The sequence below is a fragment of the Girardinichthys multiradiatus genome, chromosome 3 (assembly GCF_021462225.1).
Source record: "Girardinichthys multiradiatus isolate DD_20200921_A chromosome 3, DD_fGirMul_XY1, whole genome shotgun sequence".
Taxonomy (NCBI): domain Eukaryota; kingdom Metazoa; phylum Chordata; class Actinopteri; order Cyprinodontiformes; family Goodeidae; genus Girardinichthys; species Girardinichthys multiradiatus.
In genome coordinates, this window is record NC_061796.1 from 4,417,290 (window position 1) to 4,432,014 (window position 14,725).

Below are 14,725 nucleotides of genomic sequence, written 5' to 3' on the forward strand. Positions count from 1 at the left end.
AATCATGTATACAATATTGAGTTGGCTGGGAAAGTTGAGTTTCCTACACATTAGCAATTAAGAAGGATTTTAATGCTATGCACTTTCACATTTGACGAAATCTCGCCCTCTAGTGGCATACTCTTTAACTACAATTAAGACTTGAAGTCAAATGTACATGTCTGCAATATTTATTTTAGCCCGATGGGCATGTCGATAGCTTTTGGAGTTAATTGTTTAACAAAGTGATAATAATTTGTAATGACCTAGAATAAACTGATAGAACAACATGTGCTCTATGTGGTGCAATTGATGTTATTTGAGAACTGCGCAAGGTTGCACAATGGTCCTGAGTGTCATGGTGTCTAATCAGGAGTATTTAAATAATTTTGGGAATGTTGCAGCTACAGCAGCTGTAAATAAAAAAAGTGATCTCCTGTACTCAATGAAACCATGACAAGCAGAATGAACAGAAGTTACATAATGGAAGGTTGCCAGAAAAGCTTCAGTAAAAATACTGCTTAATGGTGCTGTCTTTGACTAACTGTTTCTGTCGCAGTGTTGGTAATAACCTTTATTAATATTATTCATAGCTGGATTTCCCATTTATACCATAGTAATATAAAACATAAGTTTCCCTTTTGTTAGAATAGGACAAAAATGCTCATAGACATACAGTACAAGGATAAATGGCCCAAGGTTTGTCATGAACGACCTGAGGCTTGGGCACTGGGTATGATAGTGGAGCAGCCGGTATAACTGGTTTGATTAGAAAGCCACAGCACACTTAGATTAAGGATGGAAATCCGCTACTACACAACCTACCAGATAGACACCACAATGGTGATACATAGTCTGCGGAAAATCACTGAGGGAGAGCACATCCATTACATTGGAGTGCCAGATATAAAACTACATGCGACCTTCTATTGAGGCTCTTCGTCATCCTCTAACAGACGGTGACGGTCCGAGACGGGAGCCTCAGCGCTGATCTCTGTAATCATTCCTCTGCCTTAATTTAGATTAAAGGAGCTGAAAGCTAGAAACTGTTTGAGAGTTGTTCCTTTAAGAGTCAGAGTTAGATAGAGTTTGTGATCGCTTCTGGGGACCAAGGACGTCTGACCGCCAACGGGGTGCGGTAGCTCGGACAGCAGGAACAGGCCCAGAATATTCAGCAGACTCTGCAATCTATACCATTTGTAGCGACTTATTGAAGGCAACTCAAATGAACATGTTGCTTATTTGCTTATTAGCTCTAAGGAGAAATTGCTACTCATTTTATGCAGACCTTTGGATCTTTCACAGTCCTAGTCTGCCTCCAGCACTATGCAAATGTATTCATATTCCTTGAGTTTTTCCACATTATGACACATGAAAACCATAACATTATGTATCTGTTTTTGGGATTTTATAAGGTAGACCAACACAAAATAGTGCAACCCAAGCAGCCAACTGTTTTCAGAATTCATCTGCTTAGTAAATATATCCCATTAATGTGTAATTTAATTTATGAATAAATACAGCTGTTTTGTTAAAGTCTCAGAGTTGCTAAGCATCATGAAGAACAACAAAGACACCAGACAGGTCAGGGATAAAGAAGATGAGACATTTAATGTTTTAAAACATTTCACAGAACGCTGTTCAGTCCATCACCCAAAAATGAAATGATCATGTTAACCAACAATGGTGGGATCATCCACCTGTGCTAAAAGGCCAGATATTTGAGAAGCATCTTCAGAAGCAGCCAAGGGCCCCATGATATAGGAGCTGCAGGGATTCCCTGCTCAGGTGAGAGTATCAGTTGACAGGACAACTATGAGTTGTGCACTCCACACATCTGGGTTTACTGGCAAGAAGAAAGAAAGAAACACAAAGTCATGTTTGTAGGTGAACACAAGCCATATAGGAAAGACAAAACAAGAAAAATTTTAAAATTGATAGAGCTCAATATTTGGCAATCTGTTTTTTTCTAAAATCCCAGTATTGAAATTGTTTGTTTTAACTAGATATAATATAACATAACATTTAAGTGTTAAGTTAAAAAGTACATCAACAACTGATCACCATTTAGACTACACAGAGAAAAGTTCATTTATTTCAGGTGTGGCGCTGATGGTGTAGGGGTTAAGTGTGCAACCATATGCAGAGGATATAGTCCTCAAAGTGGCCGTACAGGGTTCGAGTCCTGCACCTGGTGACATTTGCCGAATGTCTCCCCTCTTTCCTGTCTGCCTACTGTCAAAAAAACAAGGCCACTAGTGCTGAAAAAAAAAAAGAAATTTATTTATTTCAGTAAATTAGCTCATTAAGTTAAACACATTATATAAATTAACTACACACTAAGTCATGTTTTCAAGCCTTTACTTCTGTTAATTATGATTTTCTGCTTACAGCCTAATGAAAACATGACATTTAAGATTAGAATATTACATCAGAACAATAAAAACAACTTTTTTAATACAGATTTGTGGGCTTTTTGAAAGGTATGTTTTCTGAATGCTTAAAGGTTGCTATTTTCAAAACAAAAACTCCTAATCTGACAAAAACAATCCTTGTTGGAACATATATTCTAATTTATTGAATATGACGGTATATACAAGTTGGAAATACATAAAGTTTGTTTGCAAATAAAAGCATTATTTAGTGATTAACAGGACTGAGAAAAGAATGTGGGATATGTTCACCAGCTTTTCTAGCTGCTCTCAAATTTCAGTGTGATGGATATAAAAAACAAGAAAAGAGGAGGGGAAAATAAGATTGGAGCTATGCGGATAAGGTTGCTAACACACTGGTCACCTTTGCTAGAGGTAATCCCCCTGGATCTGTCACTAAACCCCACAAAAGCCACAGCAACCCCGGCAGAAATACTTTCTCACCAAGGGTGGCTATGATGGAGCTGTTTTCCCACAAATTAAATTAGGAGGAGGAGGAACAGAGGAAAAATGGCACAAATGAAGAAAACAGATGCTTAAGGACATACCTTTAGTTTTTACAGCTCTGCTCTAAAACTGCACTCTGACCCTGTGTTTTCACCTTGCTGCAGTTTGAAAGACTAAAAAAGAAAGGGCCTGGCGGGGATAACAGAGCAAAATAAGCACAAATCTACTGCAATAAGATGACGACATTTAAAAAAATATTTTTTGAATTACAAAGGCATTTATTACTTTTAAAAATAGTTTAAGGCCTGAGTTTAATATTTGATGCAAATCAGCATGATGGAGGATAGAAAGAAAGTTTTTTAGTAAGTTTTGTTAAACATCAAAACACTCATGTTTACATATTTGTCAGGTCTAAAAGGCTCACTGCATTCCTACCGATGTGAACACCCTGCTGAAAAATGACACGGTCCTTTGTCTCCAGATAACAGCTGTGAGGTCTTGAAGAGACAACCACAGAGATGTGTCTGAAGGATAGTGCCTTGTGATGCACTGATGTTTGGCTCTCGCAGACATCTGTCCAGATGTCAGGATGAGAGATAGAACACAGCTGGGCAGGATCCTGGGATGAAAGCGGTGTCACTCGCCGTGTCAGTCCCAGCTGCTGTGGGATGGTGCAAAGACGGGGAGATCTTGAGCTGCCGGTTTCCCATCGCTCTTCCAAGAAAATGATGCAGAGCCAAGGGTCACATTATGAACAAGTCCTTGTCTCCTAAGCGGTTTGTGGAAAAGACAGGTCCTATGAAGAAAAAAACATTTTGGACCATTGTTTTATTCTATGCTCTTCAGCTCACCTCATAGGTTTTCCAGGACTTTGGCCTGGGGTCTAAGATGGCTATTAAAGTAAGGTGATTTTGTGTCTGGTGAAGCATTTCTGTTTTGATTTGCTCATGAATGACCCAGTGATGACCCATTTTCAGGTTTCTGGCAGAGTTCACCAGATTTCTATTTCAAATCTTCTGGTATTTCAAAGAATTCCTGACACCACAGGCTCCAACTAGGTTCCCATTGTTTTTTGAAGATAAACAGGCCCACAGCATCACAGATCCTTCATCATACTTAACAGCAAGCATGAGGTGCTTTTCCACTTTCATCCTTTGTTTTAACTCAAACACACCTGAAGTGCCCATTTTTAATAGCTTAACTGACCAAAACACTCAATTACAATTAAAGTTTCTATATCATGCAGAAAATTACACATCTTTAAATCTTTGACAGTAGAACCCAAATACTTTTTTTTAAATGCCTCCCAAACAACCAGCTGGGATGCACAGTAGGTAGCATCTAAAGGTTGTTTTGGAGACTTGTGATACCAGTACTGTCCCTTTGTGCTGCAGTTTTCTCAGTAAGGTCCGGATATGTTTTTACCTCCTTTATTATTCTGTGCAAGTTAAACATTGGTCCTTGTCTGGCCTAGTAGTCAGTGGCTGGAAGAAATGTGTCTCTCTTTTGGGTCATATTTTTGCCCCTGTAAAACAGAAAGTTATGGATTATTAATTAGAATTAGTACAGTACAAATAAAAAGAATGCTTGATATAGTATATATATGTATCTGTAAGAGATTGTTAGTGGGGCTACAAATATTTGTGCACCAGTTCTTGTATTTTCTAAAACATTTTGGGTGTGATTATACTTCTGTAATAAAATGCGTAACAATTGTGAGGCTTTTTTAGACAACTTTAACAGGGGGGCACTGACAGAAAACATTCTATTTTTGTTGACCTTGGTCTCCTGCTGGTTTGTTGGATTGTGTCCACGCCTTGGAGGACGAAGGATGTATACCTTCAAAAAAATACGTGGATAAGAGAGACAGCATCCTATGTTGTCTTGGAAACACTGACCTCAATACATAGAGGAAAAGAAAAACAATTTAAGGAGATTTTGAAGAATTTTGTGGACTTTCTTGAACATCAGGTACCACAGTAGTACTGTGGTATTGTGATGCTGTGTTGCTGTTTTTTTTTTTATGTGTTTTTAAACTGGTTTGAATTGATTTTGTTCCAACACAACACTGTACATGTCTAAAGCCTCCACTTTTGTTCGGTTGAATGATGTTAGATTACAAATTTTTTATTTCATATTGGGACAATCTGTATAAAAACAAGTAAAAATCTGATATAGCAGCAATAATGGTGATAAAGAAAAAATTTAAATCTCAAAACTTTAATAAATAAAGCATACATCGTTTTAAAAAAATAAAGCTATCAGTTTACAGATATCTTCACTTCTTGTAAATCCACATTTGTATTTCTTATCATAAAAAGCCACTTTGAAATTAAAACAAATTGAGTTTAATTGAAAAAGGATCTAACTCAAAATACACATCACTAAAAGTTCTGATTTCAAAACTGTTTCTTTTGCAAACTTATACAGAGTTATATATACATCAATTTATGATGTTAGTTTCAAAAATATATTTTACATTCTTTGACCCCAATATTGAAACTCTGCATATATTCATTGATCTAACTGGAACACAATATTGCTCCTTCCTAGAGTCTTTCATAAACTGTCCACTAAGGTCATAAATAAAAAATAAAAATACAATATCTTGTTTCAAATGACATTTACATTTTGGCAGGTAATATTAATTGTAAATCTACCAGGTTCTGAAACTTTAATTTATTTAATTTCACAAAAAACATGTATTGGTTGGGTTCTATGATTAGTTTTCACAGTTTAAATAGCTGTTATTGAAGAATAAAAACGAAATTGGATTAGTTTTATGTTTCCCCACACTATTAAACAGTAATTTACGTTAAAGTATAAAAGGACTGTAAAGGATAATGTAAACTGAGGTAATAAATTATTCCATTTACTTAACCATAAATCAACAAAACAAAAAGCCATCCCTAAATGACAATTACCAGTATGGCCATTAGATGGCGCTGTTACTGTTTTAGTAGCGCTTTGGAAAAAATGCTATTTTTAGCAGGTGCGTCACTGCAGCTGTTCATAGTTAGAAATCCAGGTTTTACAATAAAATCACACAATAGCTTCTTAACAATTAAGGCAGTTTTGTTTTCTCATACAATTTAAATGTCGCATGCAGCATTTTTAAAATAACTTTGGGGTAAATTTAAAACCGAAAAAGTTTTTAAATGTAGTTTATAGTCCCGCTTTGGTCATTTAAAGCGTTTGCAATATGACAGAGGCTAGAGCATTGTAAAAGTTATCGTCAGATCTAGTTCGATGTGCTGAGGAAAGAAGGACAGTCGGGGCCGCAGAGATTATGCGAGGACCATGGAGAGATGAAAACAACCCTCTGTCTGTCTCAACAAGCCTAGGATTTTATAATTGACGACCAAGCGATGCTATTTGTAGCTCTGTCCTCTTCATCCTGCTTCAGACAATCATCACATCCAGTCCTCCTCAAGGTAGACCGACAACACACCACGCAGAGCCCTTTATATTTAATGTGACGAGAAATTCAACGCGACAGGTGTGCTAAAAGTGTGTTCACAAAAAGACTGGCATGTTTTCTATAGTTGTGGGTGGTCAATATATGACATGTTTTATTACACCTCGTCCTTCTTCTGTTTCTAGCTTCAAAGATAGCGCAATAGAATACATATATACATATATATATAAATATACATACATATATATATATATATATATATATATATATCAGCGCATTAATATTGAGGTGAACGTTGGTTCTGCGGTCGAACAGGTGGTCATTTCACTCTGCAGTGTGAGTCCACCAGTGAAAGTGGACCGGAACTGTCTCTATTAGACTGTCAGTTCGTGACATCCCTCCCACACCTGTAACACAGGAAATGTATTTTCGCTGAATACTTAATTGCCTCATCATCACTGCTTTTGCAGACTGCTAATGGATGGGAGCTATTGTAGTGCGGGCACTCTGATCTATAAATAGACCTGCTTGCGAAAGTATGACCTCATCGCTGGGGAAAGGGAGGCGTGAAAGTGCGTATTGGAAATATTGTCAATTAGCTTGGATGCATCACACAGCTGTCATAAACCTGCAATGACTTATACAAAACTGCCATTTATAGTGCTGTGCAACTTTTCAATCAATTCTTGTCTTTTTTTTTTTATTTTTACAAGTTGCTTTCAAAACATTTGACATTCTTGTCATCTTTCAAAAGACTTTTAAAAAATAAAGATTAACATGTATGTGTGTGACAGACTTACAGTATCTTACCGATCTGTTCACAACCTCTAGAACCTTTTCACATCTTGTTACAAACTTCTATATATTTTATGAGGATTATACGAGATAGAAACACACAAAGTGGTGCATAACTGTGCAGTGAATGGAAAATAATACATGATTTTCAAAATTCTTGTTAAAAATCTGACTTGCATTTGTTTTCAACCCCATATACCCTGATGATCTTAAGTAAAATCAGGTCCATCCAACTGCCTTCAGAAGTCACCTAATTATTGAACATAGATTATCTCTCTTTGATTTAAATTCAGTATAAATACAGCTGTTCTGTGAAGGCCTCTGTGGTATCTAATGTCTGGTTCACACAGCAGGATTTGTATGCCGATTTTTGCCCTGATCTTCCCTTTCTGACATGCCCGATCATCATGATGGCTCTTAAGACAATCTTATGAGATATTCCTGCTGTGTGTGGTGTGTTAAGAGTGATCTAGTCTGTTCGGAAGGACGTCGGGACCGCTTCGACCTCAAATTGGGGATATTCAATAAGTTGGACTATCTTGGCCTGATATTCTAGCGTGCGGGGTGTTCCCAGAGGATAAATGAGCGTGCAACCTGTTGAATGCAACGTATAGCCAATCAGAAAGTGAGGTGACAAAAACACTGATGGGAATTACTCATAACTCACGTTTGATCTCGAGAGGGTTTTGCAAGATTTCCCATCTGACATCTGAATGTTCGTGAGTGAAATCTGGATCTGTAGGTGTACAGAGCTGATAATAACATAATGAATAATAATGAATGGTATTTATACAGCAAAATATGATTTTAAAACAATGAAACTATCAAAAAGAGAAATAGTTTTAAAAGTTAAAAAGTAGTGACAAAGCCTATAAGTGTCATGACTGGGGTTGGATAGACCTTACTGCACAGAGTGACTGTGGCAAAAATGTAGTTTAATACTGAAACCTGCAGAGGTAATCATGGTAAGAAGGCAGAAAGGCAGTGAAACATGCACGGTAACGGAGTGAGACTGTAGAACGGAGACCGCAGCGATGAGCAAATACAACCAGTACTTAAATACAGAGCTGGGGTGGAGAAATGACAAGCAAACCAGAAGAGCAATCAAAGGAGATGTGGAGCAGCTGTGGCAGAGGGAAAGTGGGGAAGCTGAGAGAGAGAGACTAATTAGAGATATGAGGGATTGCTGCAAAGTCAACGCCAGTGACTGTGCACTTTCTCTACATGCTCATCCAGGAGGAGGGAATGCTGCAAGTCACTGACTGGATGCAATCTGCTGGGTTTCCTTAGATAGAAAAACTTTTGATCCAATTTGAATAAATAACTGAATCTGACTGCACTGTTCAATGGTTAGGATTAATTGGAATGTATGTACCTGACTGTTGTGAAGTGCCTTGAGATGACATGTGTTGTGAATTGGCGCTATATAAATAAACTGAATGGAATTGAATTGAATTAACACAGATAGACCTGAGTTGGGACACAAGAAATGATCAACAAGGGAAAAGATGAACAGAAATGTAACAGAATACATAATAAATGTACAATGAACAGAACATGAGAATACGCAAAACAACTAAACCCAAAAGCATGAACTAAAATGGCAAGACCTACATGAACATGATTAAACAACAAGGAAATTACTAAAACACCAAAGAATGCCCAAAGCTAAACACCTAGAGATTGTGAAATTTCAGCAAGGTTCTACAAAGTATTCACTCGAGTGGGCTAAATACAGATGCACACTGCACCTTTGAGATTTTGAAATGCAAATGTATAATTTTCACTCTTCAGTTATGCCACACTTTGTGTCGACCTATAGCAAAAAACAGGAAAAAAAGATCAAAAAAGGGGTTCTATAACTTGTAAAATGTACTCTCCATACCCTCAACAGTGAGACATACATTCTCCAGATGCACAATACAATATTTCTAATCCGGTGGGAATACGAGGGTGGAGCCATCTTCAGTTTTATAGTGGTCTTGATCAATATAATTTCTAAAAAGCATAAATCAGAAAATCTTTTTACATCACTTGTCAATTGATTATCTACTATATGCAAAGGTCACAGCCAATATGATGTCCCAGAGATCACCTTGTTGGTGCTAAAATGCCATTTTAAATGTTTAAATTATGTTATTTTTTTGTATTTTTATAGATATCCCTGAACAAACAGAAACAAAGTGTCTCTTTTGACACACTTCTTGTAACAAAAGGGGTAAAGATTGAGTTCAAAGTAGTTTCTTTGCTAAGTTTGTCTGTTATGCGTAGACAGAAGGCTGTTTTATCCTTTTCATTCAAGAGCCTTTTTTATACCCGAATAATTGACATAGAGTTAAAAATCTTTCTGAAAATGGTTTGTTATTGCACTGAATATGAATCAAATCATTAGAAAGCCTTAAAAAATATTGGTCAATATCTATTCAAAATAGTTTGGCCAATTAAAAGAAAAGTAAAAAGATATGAGCATTCACCAAACATTTTTCCACAGTACTATAAATATTGTTTTGAAACCAGAAATAAAGATGACTTTATTCCGCATCAAAATAAACAAGTGGCTGTAGGTGTTTTGATGAATTTCGAAGGAGAATGTTTTGACATCTTCTTGCTCTGATGGACACTTTGTCATGTCAACAAAAAGGTTTTGCAACAAATGCATCTCGTTTTCAAATTGCACGTGTTTATTGGCATCTGGTAATTCCACAGGTGTCACGCGACACCTGTGGAATTTTTCAGGAAAACCCATAAATCCAAGACCTAGCAGTGTATGTTTTCATTTAGAGATTGACAGAGGAAAAACACAGCTCATTCTTGACATGGAGGCTTTTTACTGCAGTTTGCCCAAATGTGACCCTCCAGTCGTCTTTCCATTTGAGAATATTTTTTGATATTTTTACATTAGACTTGTTGTTGGCAGGTTGTGGCTCACAGATGTCTACACTGCTCAGATGGCTTGAGGGGGCAGGTACCATCTGAGCTGTGTCATGGAGAGAAAGTCATTTTATCAGCACCTTACACTCAGCCTGACACATAATTTCATAGTACCAAGAAATGTGTTAATGAGACAAAATGTTTTCGATAGAACAAATTTTGGCAGGCATCTGTGAATTATTCACAGGACCTGATAAGTCTATTGAACTGGCGAGGAGTGTTCACAGAGCCAGCATGCTGCATGATATCCCTGCTGTCTCATACATGCCAGCTACAACGGGTTGATACTGCTGTCTAAAAGTTGGTGTCAGAATATTTCTAACATAAGTAAGGAAAATGGTAAATTTATTTATTTCCTGTATTAAAGTGAAATAAACAGTTTCAAGGCAGCCAACAGCCTAATTATGTTAGCAATTACACTTCCCTCTAGAGCTGTTCAATATGAGGAATAATGCACATGTGATTTTTTTGTTGAATATTACAAAAACAATATCAGTTGTTCTTCACCCATATTACTTCTTTCTTTTTCTTATCATTGTCATGATATCTCCACCATTCTCCACGGGCTTTAAGATCTCAGCCTTTAAAATCTAAAGAGGCTATTTGCATCAATGTCGGTAAACGTCCATCTAATACACCACATGTATTATTTGAGTGTGTGATCACACCACCCTCTTGGCATTCATGGTAAATATGTGTATTAAAGCCTCAGCTTTTAATGCAGCTTAATAATCTCACTCTGAATTTTAGAAAATCCAAATTTTAATTTGAGTAGATTAACTCAATGGGGAAAATGATTCAACATTAGGAAATTATTTATTTTATAAAATCAACTATGCTACATTTATTGACACCCCTACTGTTCATATTTTAAAAAACCCAATTTCTTTCAAATTGGACATTTCAGAGTGTTAAAATGTTGCCAAGATTCACAGGATCCCAACAGAAATGATTCACAGCTTCTTGGCCAGAGGCAATTTTTTTATTTCTGTAATATCCAAAAGATTCAGTGAGCTTTAATAAACTGGACCTAGTACTTGTTTCATCAATAAGCTCTCATTTTGTACCTCATTTCATATTGATAAATGCATAAGAGTAATCATTTCTCCAGTGGTTTTAGAAATACTAAAATTGACAACCAAGATGTGAGATTTTCTTTGTTAAACATGCATTTTTCCTTATATGCATTTCTGCTTTATGTCAGCCATTCTTGTTGACACCCTTGAACTTCTTCCATTCTATTCTTTATGTGCTCCATGATCTATTATTGGCTTGGCTTGTAAGTGTTTTCTGTTTCAAACAAGATAAATCCCCAACATGGCATTAGGTTACCAGGCAACCTTGCATACTCTGTTGCTCGGGTATAATTTTCTTTGTATAGTTATGATGTTTAATAGTAAGTGACTGCATGGCACCTTTCCAAATTTAACCACTGCTAACAGAGCCTGTAGAGCTTGATGTATGTCAGGAGGCAGGGAGGCTACGAGCTATATTTGGCTGCTGTGTTCTCTTCAAAGAGATGACTTCTAGGTCTGGACTTGACATTTCTTTCAGAGTGGAAAAAATGGTTTTGGGTCAGGGAGTTTTTCGTTGAAGGTGGTGGGGGTGAGGGGGTGGGGGGTGCTGTTGATGCCCAGAGTACAGCAATGGTCTGTGTTCAGCTGTGTCTCGTTGTTTGATACTTGCAATTTTCTGCATGAAAAGGTGACCAAGAGTTTGTTTTCAGTGACTTATGTAGATTATCATAGCATATAGTCTACAAAGATTTTATATCCTGGGGGAATTATTTTGCTTCTGTGAAGTTTTGTTAGACGTTCAAAGTCCAAACAAGTAAACAGCTGGAATATATAAATATAAAATGAAATAGTGGCTTGCAAATGTTTTGACACAAAGTTTTTGCATTTTGTCACATTATAACCCCAAACATCAATGTATTTTATTTGCAATTTAGATTATACACCAATGCAAAATAGTGTATAACTGTGGAAGAAGTATGTATGAAGAAAGGAACACGTTGTTTTCAATTTCCTTTACAAATAGAAACCTGGAAAGTGTGAAATGAATTTTTGTTTAGGCCCTTTTACCCTGATACCCCTAAACAAAATCCAGTCCAATCTATTGCTTTCATCTTAGTATAAGTTAATCATTAAGGAGAAGCAGCCAAGAGCTGCATGGAAACTCTGGAGGAGCTGCAGAGAGCCACAGGTCGGGTGGAGGAATCTGTTGACATGACAACTATTAGCTTTGCAGGCCACATTTCTTGTCTTTGTGGAAAAGTGGCAAGAAGAAAGCTATTGTGGAAAGAAAGGCAAATAAAAGTCCATTACTGGTTTGCCACAAGCTATGCAGGGGACCAACATACATGGGGAAAAATGTGCTCTGATCAGAAGAGACCAAAACTTAACTCTTTGGGTTACATACAAAATGCTGTGTGGTTGCCCAGAAATTAACTATGCACATTAATCTGAAAAAGCCATGACCTAAACAGTGGCAGCATCATGCTGTGGGCCTGCTTTTTTCAACAGGGACTGGGAAGCTGGTTGGAGTTAATGTGAAGATGGATGGAGATAAATATATGACAATGCTGGAAGAAAACCTGTCAGAGGATGTAAAATACACTGGGATGGAAGTTGGACATAAACTTTAAACACATTGCCAGAGCTACAATGGAATGGTTCAGAATAAAGTACATGCATGCATACTTTAAAAAAACCACATAATCACTACCATGATGCTGAGTAGCTTCAAACTTCATTTATGAAGCCATTTTCAGAGTCTCTTAAAACTCAAATCAATTACTTTATTAGATCCTTTTATAACAACATTGTAAAGAATGACATTTGTGCATCACATTTCCCAAAGTCCTGGTTTTGATTAGGCTCCACTGTGTGTGCTGTATCTTTTTTGAGGTTAAACAGAATCATGTGGAGAGTAGATCTGGGCTTCATCTTGGCATGCAGTCTTCAAAATGAAACGGAATCTTATTCACACCTTTATTTATTTTGCTGGTCTTGGCTGGAGATCCTGTTAAACGGCATGAGTGTTGCTGTTCAGCAGATACTGTGCAGACAAACTGCATGTAGCCAAGGTGCAGCAAATCTAACTTAGATATGTTTTTCCTGTCGTGGTTTCAATCTTATTTGCATTTACCAAATATATTCAGTGCAGCTGCATTGCAGGACATTTAGCTCTCATGAAAAGGAAAAAAAAGAGCTTGATCCTGGATTGCTGGTGAATTGTGTGGGTAGGTAGGTGTATGTGTGAGGAATATTTTAGATAGTAGAAGGGAGCATTGTGGCTTAAGGGGAAGCATTTGGCTGCTGAGACACAGAAACCGTGGTGGGTTTTTATCCTGGTGTTCTCACTGTTGTTCATCGAACCTCACTGTAGCCCTCTGGTCTCTCTGGACCCCACTTGCATTTGTTTTCACTCCTTGTCCAAAAGGAATTGGGAGGATGAATCATACAAGCCTTAAAAAATGATTTTTAAGGCTCAAACTTCAAGTAGTCAGGACAGATTCTTGCCAGTGTGGTACTTTTTTCCAGGCTCGTAAATTTTTGTTTTTCTGATTAAGTCAGTAATTATTAGGAGTTGCTAGTTTGTCCAGCTTATTTTTGTCATCTTTGTGTGTATTTGATCAGCGAGTCCATGCACAGGTGCATCTGCTTTGTTTAGGTCCAGTTCTGTAAAATCTGCAAGGTTAAATCAGTAAGAGTGATAGATGTGGTGTTGGCATACCAATTGCCTCTTAACTGTGAAAGGTTTTTTTTTTTTTTACCTTGATGGCAAAAACAGACAAACTTCAGACTTCACTAGGCCATTAGTTGTCACTGCTTACCCAGACTGCGCTGCTGTGGATCTTGCTTAACTCTTTGTTGTTGTCTTTCATCTGATGGTGCATGCCTCTTCTCTCGACTCGTCTTTTAAGTTATGGGACAGCAGGAGGTCGTGACTGCAGCCCATTCCCACTCAGCGTGAAATGTGCAGAACAAACGGATCCAGGAATTACACAGAGATTGGACACACTGACTGTATATCCAAGAGCGTTGTCCATGTTAAGGTTCCAGTAGCCAGATAGGTGTGAAAAGGGTTTTACCATCTTCCAAAGCAGAAAGGAATTCCTGTTTGAGGTAAAAAGCCTTGAAACTCACACTAAATTTTTTTTTCTTTACTTCAAAGTTTTCCGACGTTGAGCAGAATATAAAAAAAGTTATTGAAAAAGATGTTTGAACAAAATCTTTAATCTTTTACAAAGGTAAAACATGACAGTCATCTTAAAAAGAGAGCTTTATTCGCATCCTTTAGATGTATTTTAAAGCACTTAATGACCTGAATGAATGTGTTCAGAAGGAGGCCAAGGAAACATTAAAGCATATGTAAGTGCTTTAAGTGTTTTTTTTTCTCTCCATCTCCCATTTCTTAAGTTTAAAATGCTGAAATAATAGTGGGAACCCTTATGCTTTGTTCAACACCGTTGAGTTTTCTTCACATATTCTTGGAGGTCATACAGTAGTAACAGTTTTTGTTTTTGTGCTGTTGCTTATTTTTTCCACACATTTTATAAAAGAGACAAAAAAAGCTTGGTGAGACCCTTTCAACTGACACTGCAATTAGCTGGGTTTAAACAGGATTTTATGTGAGAGACCAACACACACTAATGCATAATTGTGAAGTTGAAGGAAAATTATACATGGTTTTTAGTGTTTCTTACAAATAAACATTT

At 37.0% G+C, this 14,725-nt stretch overlaps 1 protein-coding gene across 2 annotated transcripts in view; it reads left to right on the forward strand.

Moving 5' to 3' along the window:
* Positions 1-5,924: 5,924 nt before the first annotated feature.
* Positions 5,925-14,725, forward strand: part of hdac9b (histone deacetylase 9b) — a 46,247-nt gene continuing 37,446 nt past the window's right edge. For both annotated transcript variants that reach the window (XM_047360677.1, XM_047360678.1), the window contains exon 1: positions 5,925-6,292. The gene's annotated coding sequence lies outside the window, so the exon portion shown is untranslated. The remainder of the gene's footprint in view (positions 6,293-14,725) is intronic.